The sequence below is a fragment of the Anopheles cruzii genome, chromosome 3, assembly GCF_943734635.1.
Source record: "Anopheles cruzii chromosome 3, idAnoCruzAS_RS32_06, whole genome shotgun sequence".
In the NCBI taxonomy this organism is placed as follows: Eukaryota; Metazoa; Arthropoda; class Insecta; order Diptera; family Culicidae; genus Anopheles; species Anopheles cruzii.
This window is the reverse complement of record NC_069145.1, coordinates 32,545,221-32,553,604: the sequence shown is the minus strand read 5'-3', so window position 1 is coordinate 32,553,604 and position 8,384 is coordinate 32,545,221.

Genomic DNA, 8,384 nt, shown 5'->3' with positions numbered 1-8,384 from the left:
ATTTAATTGTTTACTGTATTTTTATTATATCCTCATCTCACCCAATACGTTCAAGCGAGATGTATTCCGTTCAATGAAGTTGCCTACGTCATGCGTAACGGAACAATAAAACGCTTTCCACTTACTACTGCTGTGGTTGATGATTCACGACGGCTGAAATGTTCTGACAGTGGATAAATCTTGTCAGAATTGATCGCGGCAGATTTGTGCCTGGTTTAACCCTGGACCGTAGACACGATCTGCATGAAAATAGTACGTTTTATAGAGGTAATTCACGTGCACGTTGTTCCCCAGCGCGATGTCGACCGATCGGATTCTTCCGCCTTCGAGACGTATCCATGTACGTAGTGAGCTCATTAAAATGTACCGGGCGTATTCGAACCTACTGCCCTGCCCGGAGGATTGATGCTGGGCTTTGTGGTTGCACGAATTAGAAGCCGCTGCCGGTAGTGATAATTTGATCACGTCCTGAGCCCCAGCAGCTAACATCGCTTCGAGAAGACGATCGGTACGGGAATTTACGACGGAAATTACCGGGTGTTACCGACCGATCACTTTCTCGTGACAGGAAGATGCAACTAAGCAACAATCATGCCCCAGCAACTTCTATGGCAAATCCGCTTTTTTCGGTTTTCCCGCACCTGCGTGTGAATAAATTCCCAAAACATACTCATGCCAGCGAAATGTGATCGTTATCGGGGGGCATCGTTCTCCCGCGGGAACTTTGTGGTGAAAATAAGTCAGAATTGATCTTGAATGGCCAGCGCCGAGGGCAACCACCTCAGAGAGTCACAGAGGCGATAAAACGATTCCCAAACTTTCCCAGTGACTGTCGGTTAACATGTTTCGGGTCTTGGGTTTTACGCTAGTTTTAAATTAGCTGTATACATAGTAAAAAAACCCGACAAATAATATGAGCAAATAATTTTGTAACTGTCACAAAATAGCCCAAAAAATGCTGGATACATCGCTAAGCAACACGCGTAAGGAGGAACACGTCACTTTGACCCTGGGCAGTGTACTAAAACTTGAGTACAACACTTATAAATGCACTATCCATACATTATTTCCATTAAAGATAAAACGACTTCATCCATTTTTGCTGGCGAAACAAATGCGATATGGAATAAATACGGCCCAGTCCGTTCTTCTAAGATTTAAAAAAAAATGCGATATTAAATTTTATCTATGAAACAGTGCAGTGCACTAAAACCGGACCCGGACCCGGAACAGTGCACTAAAACTTGAGTACAACACTTATAAATGCATTATCTATCCATTAATTCTATCAAAGACAAAACGACTTCATCCATTTTTGCTGGCGAAACAAATGCGATGTGAAGTTTTGTCTATGAAAAATTCTCCAAGTTCCATGAAATTCACGAACTTTTGTACATCAAATGAAATTCGCTTTGACTCTAAAACATAGTCCATACGTGTAAAACGATAAGTGATCAAGCTTGGTAAGATTATTCACCAAAAAACCAGTGCCAAAAAACCCAAAACAAAACCCGCCCGTGGCCATTAATCTATGCTTTTAACGCCGGCTGGATTGATGAATTCGCCGTAGAATCGGAGCACATGTGCGCCGTTTCCGCCGGTCCCTTCCTTTTATGAGCATGTCGCGAATTGCGTCGCAAATACACTCTTGAACGAACGGGCGTTCTTTTTTGTTTTTTGCCTCTTCGACTTTTCAACCGATTGCTTGCTTTTCACTCACTAGGAAAAAGGCCACAGCAAGTTCAAGACGGGCGAAGGATGTTTAGAGGGCAGTGTCGATCGTTGCTCGTTAAATTAATTTTAAGTCTTCTTTCTTGCCGCCACAAACCACCGCCGTCAACGACTTCATCAACAATGGAAAAAACCAACTACAACGGTGATACAAAAAGCCAACGCAAGATGTAAAAAACGCACTGTCTTGGGATCGAATCGGAACGGCCGAAGCGTTGAAATAACCAACCATCGGAAGCGCAGCGAAGGCTCAACAACGAAAAACTCCTGACAAAAAGTGTTCAAAACTATAACACGAGATTACTTTTTGAAACGTTCATATGAACGACGACGTTGAAAGACTAGAACGTTGAATGTTTTCGCGAAGTATACAAAATACTTACAATCGTTTAGGTAATTTTTATTATTCCTTCCAGAAAGTTCTAAGCAAATATGAGCAAGTCTACTTTTTCTAGATAACTTGTGTAACTTGCAAACAATACCTTTTTTTAGTTTATTGTATACAAATCAGAATTTATGAAATAAAATAACCTCATAGCAAAGCAAAGCAAAGTCTTTTTTCATCAATATTTAAAAATTATTAGGCTATGGGCAAGGTACATGATTTGCTCATTTAACAAGGGTTCGACTTTCGCCATCAAATGAACCATGCAACAATGATGGCAAATCAATAGACTACCACTTTTCGTGACAATAACCTAACTGATCGATCGATACGATATCAAAATAGTGACGATCGACCTAGAAAATCTATCACTTGGTGCCGTATGTTGCACAATGGTTGAGAAAACCTTGCCAACCAACACGGATGTTAATAAAACACTGATCTACCTATACGTATCATAAATTTAGCTTGGCGAACTGTTCCATTCAGTGTTCGGGCGATTTGTCAAGGAAAACTCTTTTAGAAGACTTCAGACCTCGACCGATGTGTTACGCATGAGAGGAAAATCTTTCTAAACCGATTCCGTTTACAGCCTTTGCCGGTATCATAATTTCCGCCCCAATTCCATCAGCGGGAGTTCAGACTGCATCGAAATTTAAAGCAAGCGAAGGTTAATTGCAAGCCCGTTCGTCATGGTGGCAGCTATCATGGCGGTTAGGATGACCTCCACATGTGGACGCCATCAGGACGGATCTGGCCGACCATCGCCCAAAATACCCCCGGGCTCGCCTCGGCCCGCTGGACATTACGATATCCTTCAAGCCAACACGCCATGGCTGCCGCGAGCATTGGTAGCCGCCAATTTGGGGCGATTGCCGTGGAAGTGAAGTGTGGCATTTTCCGATCGCCGACGGGCCCGACTCTGTCAAGGGCTACCGGACCTTTGCTGACCCTGGCCGAGCGAAGGGAACCGAGATGGTCGCGATCGCGATGAGCACGCAATGTCAAATGTACCATAAAATGGAGTTTCATTTTCCTCGAGGAAAAACTGGCAGTGTCACTAATTCGCGAGAGGTTAGTAAATGCAAACGCCATTGGAACGTGAAGCAGTCGTCCGAAATATCGTTTGAGGCTCCACTTGGACTTGGAGGCTTTGGCTGGCTGGCTGCACTCCAAGCGGACTTTCAGAGCTTTCAGGTAGCCTTGCAATCAAAACTGCATGATATAAATCCTTACGCTGATGCTAGCCATTATAGCGGCGGCCTGTGGTAGGTCATCATTTCGAACCAGGCAGAGAGGCTGATGATACCGCCGATGGTGGTTATGCAAATGAACGACACGGGAAACTTTTCGATTAAGGTGTTTTTTGTTGTGCATTTTGTCTCTGTCTTTCGATGACCGTCAGCGTACGCATCATCCTTGATCCACTTTTGTGGAATCGAAAATTAAGTGATTTTACGAACTGGACGCGAGTGCGCCGAACTTATAAAGAAACTGTGACTAGCAAACAAGCACATTTGGTTTTATATATAGCAAATCCAGCGTTTGGCAATGATTTAAGTGTAGAGAGCATGAATTATAGTCTGTCTTTAGTAGGAAATTATGATTCTTGCTTATAATGTGAGACGCTTTTCCAACTATCATCAATTTTCAAAGCAATTACACGTAGCTCTGTTAATAGATTAAGAGCCACTAGGTGCATTGTTTTTACAAATTGTCTTTGAATCAGAAAGCCAATAAATTACGACCATTCACTCTAAATGACACTCGACCTCAAGCACTGATTTACGGATTGACGCCTATGGGGAGACAAGCTTGGTGGAACACACCTCAGGCGTCTTTTTTTATGACCTGTTAAAGGATTTTTTTCCTTCCGATGGAATTACCACCGGCCAACCGTCAACGACACCACTACCGTTGAAGTTCGTCACGAACCGTGCCTTCGTCAAAGCAAGAAACGTGCCTCGAAGAAGACAAAAAACAAACGCCGGAACTGTCTGGCGGGCGAAGTCCTCCGCGTAAGGAGATGATCCGGCTGGGCAGACACTGCGCGACGTACGTAAACACACGAGTGGCCTTCTTTCGGTAGAGCTGCTCCGTTATTCACGGCAAAGGTCAGTGGCTAATAATTTGGTGCACAGTTTGGTGTTATTCAACGTTCAAGTGTCCCGCTCCGTGTCACTTCCGCTACGGAGTCAAGTGCGCCGGAGCACGGAGCACGGTGCGGCAAGCGGCGCGCCGATGTTAAGGCCGGATGGTGGTCAATTGCCGTATGACCTTTATTGCCTGTAATTATCCACTACACATGTTTCCTCTGGCGCCGGATTTGGAGAAGCTTGCCGGCACATTACCACGAGCGGGGAGGGATTTCGGGTCGTCGGTCGTTTGAAATGTGTGACCATCGGTGCACGGCCGGACTTAGAGGCTGCTGAGAGATCGCGGGCTGAGTGTAGGGCTACAAATCAGCTGATGAGCAGCATGGATGTGCAGGTAGCACAGATGTTTGGGCTCAAAATGGCCATTTATGGGAAATCGCTTGAGCGGCACATGGTAAATTGCCGTTTCCGGATGCTAAAATCATGCAGCCACTGATCTGGTTCACCGGAGTTCCAATAATACAGGACAGAGTGATGGTCGTGTGTTTACTGATGCAATGTATTTAAAATTTCAAATCAGTTTTTTCTACCTTCAAACCACTCGTTATGCACACATGTAAGATGCATATTTTTTGTATCCTGTTGTGAATCCGTCAGTCTGTAACGGTAGACTGAAGCCGGACTTCACTATGCACATTTAATATTGGCTAAAGAGAATGGTTGCAATATTAACTCTTTATTCTTTCGAATCTTATTTTTGTGAATAATCTGTTCACGTTTCATAGCGTAGAAGTCGCCCAACCTGGATCGCCCGTAGATCAGCGGTCTGTGTTGCACCGAGTCATCGGTTTCCATTTAGAAATTATAAATTTGAACCATTAACTTGGCTGCAAAATTTTAAGTTGGTGCTTAATAAGGCTCCGTTCGCTTCAATCAAATAAACAAAGAAACAATGCTACAGACCTGACACCAGTTGCGGGCATGTTCTAAACATTAAGTTAAATTTCATCCTTTTTGTTAACCTTATTGATAAAAATCTACTTGTGTAATAATAGTTTGCTTTTATTTGTGTTTTTGTTATTGTCTTCAACTTAACACAGCAAGGCGGAATCAATAAAGTTTATTCAGTTTATCGGTAACTGTCGCGCCCTAAATTTGACGAAAACCTAGTTTGTGCCCGAAATGCGAACAGTGCCCCTTTGGTGATAAAATTGGTTTTACGTGTAAAGGAAAGTCAATGCTCATAAGTACACTACTTTCACCTCATAGCATAGCGCATTTCGTCTCTCTTTGGTTCCTGTGCGGTGCATTAGCGTCACACTAACCCACAAACTGAAAGCTGTGGAGCTACAAAATAGACATACGCAGTACAACAATCGGAGTATCCTATTCGTCGTTATCGTGCAGGTCAAAGATAAGTTGTGTGTAGCTTCATACTTGGCTTCGAAGATACATTCACCTTTCGCCACATTTCCCTACGTAAACGGCATCGAATGACGTAAATTTCGGTGCCCTCACCCAAGTGTGGAGAATCCGCGCCTCATATCCTATTTATTTTGAAGCTTTCGTCATTACGGGCTTTTCGTGTGAAGAAAGAAAATGCGATTGTAGTGCGCGGCAAAAAAGAAATCGCTTTACAGTGCAAAAACAACAACTTCAACCCGCAGAATACGTGCCTTCTTCCTAGTGGGTCCACCAATTATATTCGAACTCCGCTGGACCGTTTGACGTCACGACACGAATGATTCGGTCATGTGGCGAATGAGGACTATTTGTTTGGTCGCACTTTAGACCTCCATCGAGAACCGCGGGGGGACCCGTCGATGAGTTTCACCCCGATGGCCGTGCGGTTGGTAATCCCGCGGTGTACAATTAGGATGTAATTGCTGGCCAGCGGATCACGCTTTTTTGGCCCTTGAAACCTGTTTTTTTTTTCTGTGGTTTTGCTGGCCATCGGTAATAAAACCGCACATTAGAACTTGCCCATTCACACGTTACCGACGCCGCTCTGGACTTGGGTATTTTTTTGTGCGTTTGTTACGAATATTCCTACGCCATGCGGTATTCTTCACATATTCCATCTCTAGCAACTCCTTCACGTTTCCGTCATAAGAGCGCATGGTCTCGATGTTCTACAAACAACTGGAAGGAAAGAGCGTCGATGATCCTCGATGTAGTTCTGATTTGATTTGCGCAGTGTATTTGAAACCGGGCTGGTGATTAAGAATTCAAATGCTAGTTTCCGCAGTCAAAGTCCGACTCAATGCAGGTAATAACCAAAGTCACAACTCAAGGGTTGCCTACTTCCTACCGTCACAGTTGAGGGGAAAAAACCCTGTTTTGACTGGTTTCCGAAATACATGATTTAAATATTAGCCGTATATCCAAACATGCTACCGATGGGGTGCTTGTTGAGCACGGCACCGTCTCAAAAGCGTCCAAAGTTTACCGCTACTGCGGGCCATACCAATACCAATATTTGTGCAAATCGGAACCTGTATTTACTTTACGCCTTGCCGTGCTTTTCGAACCGTCCACTCGATAGTTCTTCTCGCCGTGCACATCGTCGTCGAAAGTGTGGCGTGAAAACCCTTTCCAGAAAAGCGGAATGGCCACTACTGCTGCTAACTACTCGTTTCCGTGCAAACATCCTCGCTGGTTCGAGTGGTCCAAAGTTAATTGATTGGACTCTGTCCACTGTGACTTTTTGTGAGATGCATCACCCCGTGCTCTTCCAGAATCTTCTACCCATGACGTATGACCAAACGATGTCATGGCGATGTTTTTTTTCGCTTTTTTGCCAGTGTTCCGGTGCCCATAGCCGAGTAGGTGGCCGTTGGTGAGCACTTACAATGTAGTGTTTATTTGAAGTAATGTGTCCGAATGTTTGACAACGGCAACGCTTCACCCTCAGAACCAACGATACCCCGCAGCGCTTGACGTCAGATGTTCGAGGGGATGCTGCGGGCTACAAACCCAATACCAATTACAGTGAACAAATTGATTCGCCGGTGATGCGATCATACGTGTACGGTCCGCGAGTTGCAAGAAATATTCCAGCTTCCTGTCCGGGTCCAGTACACGTGCGCTGAAACCTGCGTCAAGAGAAAGCCCGCGCGCGCAGTACTTACGCAAGCAAGTTTTCGGGAAGTTATTTTGCAACTCATTCAATTAGATTAACGCGAATTTTGGTTCAATGCGCTTCTGGTGGTACCGCCGCGTTAGTGATTGCAAGTCTCAATTTTATAAAATTAAGCAGTGTATCACTATCGGAATAGCTACATTTTTTTAAGACAATGAAAAATTTATAATAGTTTAGTTTCATGTTAACATCTTTCTTACTTAACACCTGTTGGCTGTCAATCGCTGTGTAATTTTAAAACTAAGGAACACAACATTTTTTCTACCGTGATACCAGCAACAATAGAGCAATTTGCTCCGGTGCGTTAATTACCGAAAAATGGCTAGTAAAACTTAAAGTAGGTTCTACTTGGGCAAGATTTAGAAGCAATTACTGTGCGGTTAAGAGTTCATAAAATGTGACGAACGCGTACCCTTTTCGGTGCGGTCTTTTTTACGAGCCATTGAAGGGGAAACCGATGTTTCCATTTACCAAACGGTAGCATCAGAAGCGCTGCGAGTAGCTACACCGGCGACAACATTGTTTTACATCTTCTCGCCTTCCAGAAGCCATCCTCAATTTTTTGTTTTGTGTTCGTGTTTCTAGACATGCTGCGTGACGGTTGGACACACACGTGTTACCTGCGTTGTGAGCATCGTAAATCGTTTTATGATTACCTAGTGCGACTGTTGGTTTTTTGTCTAATGAATCCGGGACTTGTTTTTCGGCAACAGGTTTCATTCTAGTTCGATTTTAAGCCATGATGAAAAACACCACGAGCAATGTGTCGCTTGAATTAAGTTTGTTTGTGGGCTCGTCTTTGGTTTGTTGTGCTGATGATCGAATGCAGGTTCTCAAGTTTCATTCGAAACAAAGCGGTTTCCTAAGACTTTTTTGCGTAGAGTAGGAACTACCGAATACTTCGCCTTATTCGGTGTGATTGAAAGTTCGAAGTCTGTACATCATAAATTCATGTTGCTTGCAGGCTATAATTAGACCAATTGTCCTGCGCAACATTGTGACTAGCTTTATTTTAAAATTATTATTTTAT